General features: G+C 46.0%; 1 protein-coding gene across 2 annotated transcripts in view; it reads left to right on the forward strand.

Annotated features, from left to right (window-relative positions):
• The first annotated feature begins 1,795 nt into the window (after positions 1–1,795).
• Positions 1,796–12,091, forward strand: part of LOC311426287 (zinc finger and BTB domain-containing protein 5-like) — a 112,432-nt gene continuing 102,136 nt past the window's right edge. For both annotated transcript variants that reach the window (XM_084502571.1, XM_084502567.1), the window contains exon 1: positions 1,796–3,222. The gene's annotated coding sequence lies outside the window, so the exon portion shown is untranslated. The remainder of the gene's footprint in view (positions 3,223–12,091) is intronic.

Consider the following 12,091-nt stretch of genomic DNA (forward strand, 5'->3'; position numbering starts at 1 on the left):
GGTCTCCTGTCCTGGGTCTGTCCCCTCCCAGCTCCTGCTGCACCCCTAGCCTGCCTGTTGGCAGGACAGAGCAAGAAGCTGAGATGTCCTTGGCTTAGTATAAGCACTGCTCTGCAATAATTAAAACATCGGGGTGTTATCAGCACTCTTCTCATCCTAAGCCAAAACATAGCATTCTACCAGCTACTAGGAAGAAAATTAACTCTGTTCTAACTGAAACCAGGACAGCTGCATAGTGCTTGCACAGCATCAGGACACCCTCCAAGTCCCCAAGAGCCAGAAGGCTGGGGGTGGGCAAGTGATGGGGAGGGGACATCGCCAGGGCAGCTGACCTAAACCAACCAAAGGGATATTCCATAACACCTGATGTCACACTCAGCAATAAAAAGGAGGGCTCTCATGGGGGAGGGGGCTGCCTTTTGAGGCCTTGCTTCCCAGGACATGGCTGAACATCACTTGTTGATGGGAAGTAGAGAATAACTTTTTTTTCCTTTCTCTCTGTGTTTCCGTGTGGCCTTGTTTTTTTTTTTTTTTTTTTGTTTTGTTTTGTTTTGTTTTGTTTTTTGTTTTTTGTTTTTTTCCTATTCCCTTTCCCTTTAATTAAATCATTCTCATCTCAAACCTCAAGTTCTCTGTGTTGTATTTTCTCCTCCTTCCTCTTTGAGGAGAGGGGGAGTGAGAGAGCGGTTGTGGTGGAGCTCGGCTGCCCCCCCAAGTAAAACCACCACAGTCCTTTTTGGCACCCAACGTGGGGCTCGAGGGTTGAGATAACAGTAGAATTGATTAAAGGATTTACAACTAACATACTTGCTAGTCACAATGTTCGGTTTACTGTTAATATTTTTCTGTGTGACTATGTTGTATGTAATCCGTTCTCTGTTCTCTTTTCTCCTCTATATCCGATCAGAGAATGTGTTGAAATATGTGTTTGGTTTCTTTATCATGCTGTGCTGTAACATGCTGGCCTTCAGTTTTGTCTGGTACTCAGGCCCTGCATTGTTATCATTTTGGTCTCCTGGAGATTATCTTCTTGGAAATATTAAGAATTACACCGCCTTCTTTTTCTCCCCTAGAAGTCAATTTGTAAATAATATCGGGGGTGGTGCCTTCTTCTTCTCTCCCTGTGGGCTAACTGCAGCAGCCTTTGAGCATTTTGAATACCCTTGGTCGGATGTCATCCTCCTATTACTAGTTCTAGTGTTTGTCTTCCTCCCTAAGGTCAAACAATTTATTAAGAATATCATCCAAGAACCTGCCCCTAGACAAGGTAGTTGTGGGTGGCAAGGTGTGGGGGAGGATATGGGTAGGTACCTGTCACAGTTGTCTCCTCCAATGGTTTTTAACTTCACCCCTGAACAAGTGCAAAATCCCCAAAAAATGGTAGAATGTTTGAAAGACACATGCCCTGACCCTGGCAATACCAGAGAACTCCACCAGCTTGCTGCACTCTGCTGGGGTCTGGCTTACGCCTATTAAATGGTAATTAACACTGCCCAGAACCCTCAAGGGGATGGGGAAGTTTCTGAATTTGATGACGAGATAACACACACTGTGACCACCCCAGAAGACCAACCATCTATGGTATCAGTCGCCCCTATAGTCAAGACAAAACAATGGAAACGGAAGTCAACTCGTTTAGTAAGGGAAGAAGCTCCTCCTAAGGATGAGGGAGAAGAGGAAAAGGCAGGCAGCTCTAAAGCAGCGTCATCACAACAGCATCAGGGAGAAGAGACCGAAATCATAGATGAATCAGAAACCACTCGATCCCTATCCTTGAGTGAGTTGTGAGAAATACAAAAGTATTTCAGTCATCATCGAGGTGAGCACATCCTCACCTGGCTGCTTCGATGCTGGGACACTGGGGCAAATAGCCAACAACTAGAAGGCAGCGAAGCCAAGCAGCTGGGATCCCTCTGTAGAGAAAGGCTCATTGATAGAGTAATTGGGAGAGAGGCACAATTGTGAGGAATGTTTTAACAATTCGTGTCCATGAAGAACAATTCTGTTTGAATCCTGTCTGCCTCTGGGCCCTGCACTGGCAATTTAATTCTTGAACCACAGATGCAGTGTGTCCCAGTCTCCCCCTCATTCTAGTCAATTTATCACGTCTTCAGAAAACACTCCTTAAATTTATGAACCTGTTTGCTTTTGTTATTCTGGACTTCTATTTCTAACAGTTACAGCCTTTTTTTTTTTCCTGTCTTCTTCGAGATTAACTTAACACTGCTATAGATGTGTCTGTGAATGGCTGGGGAAGAATGTTTTAATTACTCGTGAAGCGTCAAATAAGAAAGCTGTTTGTGTTTGATGTCTGGGAGTTTCAGAACAACTGATAACAACTAGTGACTGTTATGGGATACTATGCGGATCTTTGGTATCTGGTTAGGGGGGCCGAGAGATTAAGAGGAAGGAAAAAGAAACTGAAGGACGGCTGGGAGACAAGACTTGCAGAGAATGTTCTATAAACTTGGCATGGTGCCAAGTAAGTACAAAGGGGGAGAGGAAGACTACGAGCCTTCAGCATGAAAGACCCCTAGAGACCCCCAGAAGAGACCCCCAGAGGAGACTGCGCATGTTCCAGTAGGAGGGACTGGACCCCGGAAGCAAATTTTAATAATCTATTTTTTTAGAAGTAGTAATGAATATGTATTAGTCTAGGAGCATAAAAATCAGCTGCTTGATGTAACTGGTGTGCGTCCTGGTGGAGCGGAGACTCCCGGTGCACCCAGCGCTGTTTGCTTACCTCTATTCCTTTATATTCTTTCAATAAATCCTATTTTTTTATTTAATCCTGATTTGAATCCTGAGCCATTTATAACAATTTGGGGGCTCGTCCGGGATGGCTATAGTTCCTGAATTCTGATTTAATCTAGGAGAGGCGCCCCACCATTTGGTGGCTCCTGTTTGAGTCAGATCGGGACTAATGCCATCCTGAACCTGAATAAAGGTAAGCAAAGAATTTGATTTTTTTTGAGCTCCCTTGCTGGCTGTTTTTTGCCCGTAATTCTGCGCGCGAAGATCCGGACGAAGACGACAGGGTCGTTTGGATACCGTTCGGTTGGATTCTGGTGTCCGGAATCGAACCGGACGAAGACGACAGTCGTTTGTGGATACCGTCTGGTTCGATCCCAGATGAAGACAGCAGAGATGCTTGTGGATACCGTCCAGTTGGATTCTGGATGAAGACGACTGATTCGTAAGATACCGTCCGGTTGGGTGAAGGTGCGGTTGCCAGTTTTTGTGTGTGAGAGTGTAACTGAGACTTCTAAAGCCAGTGTGGAGGTCTTTTTGTTTTCTCACCGGTTCTAATCTCCTGTCGGGGGGGCTGGGCTGGTGAATGGAGTGATATGTGGGTGGGTGATAGGTCCTAAACCCCCTGCAAGACATTCTCACTGGGGGCAACCAAGGGCTGTGGGAATTGCCACAAGTAAAATTCCCGGATGGGTCAGATAAAATCGAAGACCAAGGACCAGAAAGGGAGCAAATTACCAGATATATGACCAAAAAGTCCATTATGAATAATGATTAGAAATTGGAACAATAGGGGCCCCAGAAAATTAAAGAGTAAATTAAAAATGATCCAGTATTTTATGATAGAATGACCAAAAGAACCCTTAAGACCCCATGTATTTTGATCCACGGAGGACGGGGTCTGTCAGGCTTTGAACATTAATAGTAGAATACCCGTGGATCCGGAAAAGAGCAAGCTGAAACATTGGAATTAGAAATTAGAGAGCAATTGATTAAGAATGAATATGTGCTACTGTGCTGTGCTGCGCTTATACCTCCAGATAACAGGAGCCTCTCGGACCCCGAGAACCAGATCAAAAACAACCTCATGGTTCAGACTTTAATCAAGGGGTCTGAGATAAGGAGGACTGTTCACAAAGGGACAGGTTATGCATATGTATAGGAATGTTCATGTATATGTAACTCTTTACTAAAGCAATTTGCCACATTAGGAGTGCATGACTTTGGTGGGACTACCTGCCCCGTACTGCATGGAACTGAGTAAACATACCTACTTTACAATCTTACTGATTGTGGAGTCAGCTTTCTGTGAGTCATTTTGGTGAGCCAGGCAGGAGACACTCTGCTCGGCTGTGGGATCGGCTGCAGCGTGGACACCCCTAGGTGCACCCTGAGTGTTTTGCTCGGAGGGGACTCCACTCTCAGCTGCTCACCGCAGGAGCAAAGATCTCCTGAAACTGCAGACAAACGGTATGTTTTCGGCTGCTGGAGGGATACTAACTGGAGTGTTAATAATTGTATGTGTTTTTATGTATATATTTTGTGTTGACATTTTGTATATTGTAATATTTGCATATTGTATGTATTTTATGTTGAAAGTATTTGTGTAAGTGTAAGGGTTTGAAACAAAGTTACAAGTCACTTCACGAAGAACACAGTCAGAGACAATACTTGTTTGGTTGGTTATCATTCTATTCCTGTGGTATGAAATGAGATGTGCTGGAGGCCTCCGTGTGCGATTGTGCTGTGTGAGTGAGACGCAGCGTTGCTGCAAAGCGAGTGCAGAGTTCCGATCCGTTGCTCCGTACTCTCCGCAAGGGGATTGGGCAGAGACGAAGTGCTTGACAGACTGTCGTGGTTTAACCCGGCTGGCAGCTAAACACCACGCAGCCGTTCGCTCACCCTCCCCCCTCCCTCTCTGGGACGGGGGAGAGAAATGGAAAGTGAAGCCCGTGAGTTGAGATAAAGACAGTTTAATAAGACAGTAAAATAATAATAACAAAATAATAATAACAATAATAATACAATGATGATAATAGTACTACTACTAATAATATGTAGAAACAAGTGATGCACAATGCAATTGCTCACCACCCACTGACCGATGCCCAGCTTAACCCCGAGCAGTCCGGCCCCCTCCCCCCGGCTAGCCACCCCTATATATTGTTTAGCATGACGTCAGATGGTATGGAATACCCCTTTGGCTAGTTTGGGTCACCTGTCCTGGGTCTGTCCCCTCCCAGCTCTTACTGCACCCCCAGCCTGCCTGTTGGCAGGACAGAGCAAAAGTCTGAGGTGTCCTTGGCTTGGTATAAGCACTGCTCTGCAACAATTAAAACATCGGGGTGTTATCAGCACTCTTCTCATCCTAAGCCAAAACACAGCATTCCACCAGCTACTAGGAAGAAAATTAATTCTGTTCTAACTGAAACCAGGACACAGACTGAAAAGAAGTGCTGTTTTATCCAAGTTTTGAGTGGTGGTGCCTAATATATGGGCCCGGTGTATCTTGTGTATCTTGTGATCCTATTTTTGCTCTTAAATGTTTTGACTGTTACAAGAAAAAGGCAGGAGCATTATATGACATGCTTCCTGCAACATATGAGGCCCGCACAGGCCAAGACCTGGACTCGCTGAGACCTGAACAGGCCGAGAGACTGGAGCGGCACTGGGAGACCCGAGACACTACGGAGGGACTACCGCTGGACGGAGAGAGCCCTGAGAGACGCTGCAGAGCCACGGACGGCTCTGAGAGACACAGAATAGACCTGACAGAAGCTGCAAAACGCGGGGAAATTCAAGTGCAGCGGAACATCCGAGATCGAGTTACTACGGGAGACCAGAGGCGTCAGTGGACACCGGCAGTCGACTCTCACCGTGAGGCGAGTCGGCACAGAGCAGAGGGGCGGACATCAGGACCCTGCAGCCTGTCTGACATAACCATGGAGGCAGCGGCAGCAGCGGCTGTGCTGCTTCACTCTAGCATTCCTTTTATAAGAGGTTTATCTTGCAATGCAAAAAAGACTATTCGTCCCCAGATCAGTGTTATAACTATTACTAATGACGACTTAGCTCTATTGCAGGGCAGGAGTGCAGAGACGCAGATTACACTGCCAAATGACCACCGGCAGGCTCTTTCACAAACCTAAGGTTGCAGCTGGCACTTCCTGCAGCCGTATGGCAGACGTTACACTCTCTTTCCTAACTAGTAATCATGTGTCTCATCCATTTGTGGTGAATGGCCAGTGACAAAAAGAAAAGGGGGGAGACAAAGACAGAAATGGTACAAGGAGGATGCCACTGACACTAACAGCATGGGTAATAGGAGTAGTATAAGTGACACAGGTGACGGTGCAGGGCACTCTGCCTGCTGCTCACCTTCGCCTGACTGTGCACTGCTGCCAACGGTGCTAGAGCAAAATGTGAAGACTGCTCAGATGGCAGTGATGAGAGTGCTTGTGTGAAGAAGATGTGTGAAGAAGATGTGTGCTGAATCTGACTTTGTGTGCAACAGTGGTCAGTGTGTGCCAAACAGATGGCAGTGTGATGGGGATCCGGATTGTGAAGATGGGTCTGACGAAAGTGCTGAGCTGTGTCATACGAGAACAGTGTCATGGAAATGTGATGGTGAAAAAGACTGTGACAGTGGAGAAGATGAAGAGAATTGTGGCGATGTGACAGAGATCCTTATTGTAAGGATGGAAGTGATGAAATTAACTGCCCTTCCTGGACCTGCAGGCCAGACCAGTTCAGATGTGAACTGTGTCCATAGGAGAAGGCAGTGCAGTGGTGTGAGAGACTGTCTGGATGGCACTGATGAAGCAAACTGTATTCAGTGCTCTGGACCTGGCAAATTCAAGTGCAGAAGTGGAGAATGCATAGATATCAATAAAGTGTGTAACCAGCAGAGAGACTGCAAGGACTGGGGTGATGAGCCCCTGAAGGAATGCAACATAAATGAATGTGACTGTCCAGCTGGGAAACTGTGGAGATAGTGATGAATGCCAAAACCCTGGTATCTGTAGTCAAATCTGTATCAACCTGAAAGGCTATCAGATGAATCCTGCTACAGGAACCTGGAAAGGGCCATACGGCAAAGCAAATTAGATAACTGTTATTTAACTTGTCAGAAGATAAAAAAGAAAGTGTTTCTACAAGCAGCCATGGGAGGGAAGAATCACTGAACCCCCGATGTGAGGGACTGTACCTTGTTTTACTGACTACTGAAACAGCTGTGAGAACTGCAGAAAGGGACCCACGCATCCAGAATAAAAGGACCAGTAACTACTGAAACTTGGAGGGTTGAGTCCGCTCCTGGGAAACTGAAACTCAAGCTAAGGGAGAACTAATATTCTGGCAACGAGGCTCTGCATGAATTAAGGATGCCAAATAAAGGGGACAAGCCTAAAGAGAGAAAAGGGAGAAGGCAAGACCGGGGCAGGACCCTCCACTGTGGTGTGTATGGTCTACCGAGGGAGGCAACCCCTATGGGTATTGACTGCCGAGTAAGAGGGCCTCGACTGGACTTCTCCCACACTAAGATCAGGTTGTCCAGGTTGTCCCGAGAAAATAACATAAGAACCTTTTTAAACCTATATAAAATTGTGATTCGTTTTAATTCGTTTTACAGGAGCTGGATCACCCTGACAGGCCGAACGGTAACACGGGCCTAACTCCTTGACTGAAGGCGTTTGCCTATTATGATCCAGCTACGTGGGCAGAAGACAGATCCTGGGGCTATAGGACCTCAGTATATATACTTAATAGAATAATTAGGTTATTAGCTGTAATAGAAATAGTTATAAATGATGAGAACTGATCTAAATGAGTTATAAAGATGAGAACTGCTTTGTATCAAAATTGCCTAGCTTTGGATTATTTACTAGCACAAGAAGGAGAAGTCTGTGGAAAATTTAGCTTTAGTAATTGCTGTTTAAAGATTGATAAAAAGGGTGTTTCTTCCTAGTAGCTGATAGAATGTTATGTTCTGGTTTAGGATGAGAAGAATGTTAATAATATGCTGATGTTTTAATTGTTTTTAATTGTTACAGAGCAGTGCTTACACCAAGCCAAGGATGTTTCAGCTTCTCACTGTCCTGCCAGCAGGCAGGCTGGGAGGAGGGCTAGACTGCTCGGGGTTAGGCTGGGCATCGGACAGCAGGTGGTGAGCAATTGCATTGTGCATCACTTGTTTTGTACACATTATTACTAGTAGTACTATTATCATCGTTATTATTATTATTGTTATTATTTTCTTGTTTTTATCTCAACTCACAGGCTTCACTTTCCCATTTCTCTCTCCCATCCCAGAGAAGGAGGGGGGGGAGGTGAGCGAGCAAACACAAACCTGGAAGGATATGGAATGGGATTTATTTTCATGGCTGTCTGGTGGACCATGGGTTAAAAGAGTGTTATTTTTATTGTTATGTGGTGTAATGATGTTATTGTTTATACCTTGTATGATACCTTGTCTTACATTATTAATACACCGGGTGATAAATAGTACATTTGTAATAACTTCATTAAAAAAGGAAGGGGATATGTCAATTATGATGTTTAAGAATTGGACCCTCCAAGAACGGACTGATGAAATCCAGTTATTAACAACAGAAGTGACACGAATTGTTGATATTAAAAAGAAGATAAGGGATTGTGAGGAATGTTTTAACAATTCGTGTCCATGAAGAACAATTCTGTTTGAATCCTGTCTGCCTCTGGGCCCTGCACTGGCAATTTAATTCTTGAACCACAGATGCAGTGTGTCCCAGTCTCCCCCTCATTCTAGTCAATTTATCACGTCTTCAGAAAACACTCCTTAAATTTATGAACCTGTTTGCTTTTGTTATTCCGGACTTCTATTTCTAACAGTTACAGCCTTTTTTTTTTTCCTGTCTTCTTCGAGATTAACTTAACACTGCTATAGATGTGTCTGTGAATGGCTGGGGAAGAATGTTTTAATTACTCGTGAAGCGTCAAATAAGAAAGCTGTTTGTGTTTGATGTCTGGGAGTTTCAGAACAACTGATAACAACTAGTGACTGTTATGGGATACTATGCGGATCTTTGGTATCTGGTTAGGGGGGCCGAGAGATTAAGAGGAAGGAAAAAGAAGCTGAAGGACGGCTGGGAGACAAGACTTGCAGAGAATGTTCTATAAACTTGGCATGGTGCCAAGTACAAAGGGGGAGAGGAAGACTATGAGCCTTCAGCATGAAAGACCCCTAGAGACCCCCAGAAGAGACCCCCAGAGGAGACTGCGCATGTTCCAGTAGGAGGGACTGGACCCCGGAAGCTAATTTTAATAATCTATTTTTTTAGAAGTAGTAATGAATATGTATTAGTCTAGGAGCATAAAAATCAGCTGCTTGATGTAACTGGTGTGCGTCCTGGTGGAGCGGAGACTCCCGGTGCACCCAGCGCTGTTTGTTTACCTCTATTCCTTTATGTTCTTTCAATAAATCCTATTTTTTTATTTAATCCTGATTTGAATCCTGAGCCATTTATAACACCTCTGTAGAGAAAGGCTCATTGATAGAGTAATTGGGAGAGAGGCACAAGTTCTCAGCCTCTGGAGGCGACTCCTGGCAGCTGTGAAAGAAAGGTATCCCCACAAGGAAGATATTGTATACCAAGTAGGCAAGTGGACCACCATGGAGAAAGGTCTCCAGCAACTGAGCTGTGCTGGAGATGATTTATAGTAATTTGTACCATGCCCAGGCACCTAAAGACCCTGGTGAAGTCCAGTGCACAGCATCCATGGGGCAGAAGTTTGTACGGGCTGCACCCTCATCACATGCCAGCACATTGGCAGCACTGGATTGGGAGGAGGGGATGGGGCCAACTGTGGATAATGTATCCAACCAGCTTCATAAATATGAAGAAAATCTCTCTGGCCCAGTACGGGCCTGCATTTCAGCCATGGAGAGACTGTCCCAATGGTTAGAAGAACACATAACTTCCTCCTCACCTAGATGGAAGAATCTTTCAGCCATTAAGTGTCAGCAGTCTCCGGCTCAAGCAAGGGAGAATCCGGGATGCACACCACGGGGCACCTTCTGTTTTTATTTACATGACCATGGGGAAGATATGAGGAAGTGGGACGGTGAACCGACCTCGGCCCTAGCTGCTCAGGTACGTGAACTGCAGAAAGATACAGCAGCAAGAAAAGAGGCCCCTAGGAGGATTGCTGCCCCAGTTTCTGTTAGGCAGTCCCCCAGAGGCAGTAGAAGGGCTAGCATTACTCCTGACCCTGACAAAGAGACCTCTGCTTCACATTTGGAAGAATTAATTGACAGATGCTCCAACCAGTGTTTCAGGAAGAACGGCCGAAAACACGACAGACACTAGTATGGTCAGATCATGCTCTCTCTTTATTACCTGAATAGCCTGAATAGCCTGAATAGTCTGACTTTTATAGAAAACTTGCCCAGGCCACATATAATTGACATAATGTAGGAGAATTCCTCATCCCCTGCGGAAGCACTAGCCATTCATAGAGCTTTGCCGGGGCCTGTTTGTTAATGGAGGGTACCGTAAAAGCAAATCTCTGACAGTCCTGTGCCACCACATCTGGTTTCCTGGACTGATCAGCTCTCTGTACCAACATGTCCTCTACCAGTGTGGTTCTTGGCAGTGTAACTAAGAAGTTTTGAGGTTTTGGGTTTGCATTATCAAATGAAAGCATTTTAAACACACTGCTTTTAGACTCTGCTGTTGGATCAGGATGATCAGGAATTGCTGCCCACAACCAATCGATAAATTTAGCATATGGTTCCCAAGGGGCCTGTTCTACAGATGCGAATGGAGGTGCCTTCTTTTCCCCTGGGAGACTAAGAAGAGCCCTCAGTGCGAACTGTGCAGCTGTTTGGTGAATAATCGCAGGGAACTGCAGCTGAACCTGGGTATTGAGATAAGGACCCGTCCCTGTTAACATCTCTGCAGTAATCCCATACAGAGGGTCCCCTGGTTGACGCAGTTGACCCGCCCCGCTTCCCCCTGTGCTAACCGCAACCATTCCCTTTCAAACAATAACAATTGGGAAGGAGTTAACAATAAGTGCGCCAAGTTTTGACAGTCAAGTGGACACATTAATTCTGCCTGGAAAATCCATTGAATTATCTGTCGAGCTGCCTGGGATTGTAAACCGTAGTCCATAACCGTTTTTCGAGCTTGTTGTAAAAGCTTGCAATCATACAGCTGTCACAACCCGGTGCCTTGCACAGGGTCTATAATAAAAGGGCAGGCCAAGGATGTAGCATGCCAATGCCCTTCTATGATGGCATCACTTATGACGTCGGAGCACCTGTCCCTCCTTGGTGCCGACAGTGGTGTAGTGATGGACAATGAGGGAGTCAGCTCCGGTGGGGCAGACGAGAGAGGAAGCTCCTCCGAATCCGTAATTTTTAAGTTCTCCAATTTCACTAGCAGTTCTTGGAACAACTCCTCCAGTGAAGGTCGATTTTCACATGCTGCTGCTGCACCTCTCATTGGCGAAGCATCCCAAGTGGATTTATTGCTGCCTGGCAGCAGCACGGATGCTGGCAGCACAGCTTTATCAAGATTTTCCGGCACGGGGGGTGGGGAGGGCAGCCCCCACTCCCCATCAGCACTCTGCTCCAATAGTCCCTTAGTTATTTCTGCCGCTGACTTATTTATTGAAGAGGTCATACCCCAAACCGGGGTGGGTGCAGGAACCGACGAAAAAGATCGTGTCAGCCGCGTTCCTGAGGTCTCAGGTTTTGTACTCGGCGTTCTGTCAGTCCTAGACGGTACTGACAAGGCTTGCACCGCCGCCATAGCGAGCTGCTGTTCGGTTTTCATACCGCACAGCACATTAATCACTGTGTGCCACGTCCCACTTACATCTTTATCTAGCTTTCCACTTGAGATGGCTTTATCCCATAAGTGATCTCCTACGTGCTGCCACTCATCTGGGCTAAACATTAGAGGGATTTCCTTCAGAAAACCCTCCTTCTGAGCCCAGGGCACCAAGGATTTGATCTTTTTTTTTTTTTTTTTACATTGGAAGATACACCTGTCTTAGAGAGAATACTAGAGAGAAGCTGTATAGCTGCTTCCTCCTCCGTGGTTATGTCAGACGAGCCGCAGGGTCGTGATCTCCACCCCTCTGCTATGTGACGACTCGCCACACGGTGGCGGTCGTCTGCCGTTTCCTCGGACGCCTCCGATCTCCCGTAGCAACTCGACTCCGGATGTCCCGCGTCTCACTGCAATACGTCAATTTTCCGCATCTCACCGCGATTCCTCTGTTCCCGCGTCTCACCGCGATCTCTGTATCTTTCACCGCGATCTCTGTATCTATCTCCGCATCTCACCGCGAT

Source organism: Aythya ferina (assembly GCF_964211825.1).
Source record: "Aythya ferina genome assembly, chromosome: W".
Taxonomy (NCBI): Eukaryota; Metazoa; Chordata; class Aves; order Anseriformes; family Anatidae; genus Aythya; species Aythya ferina.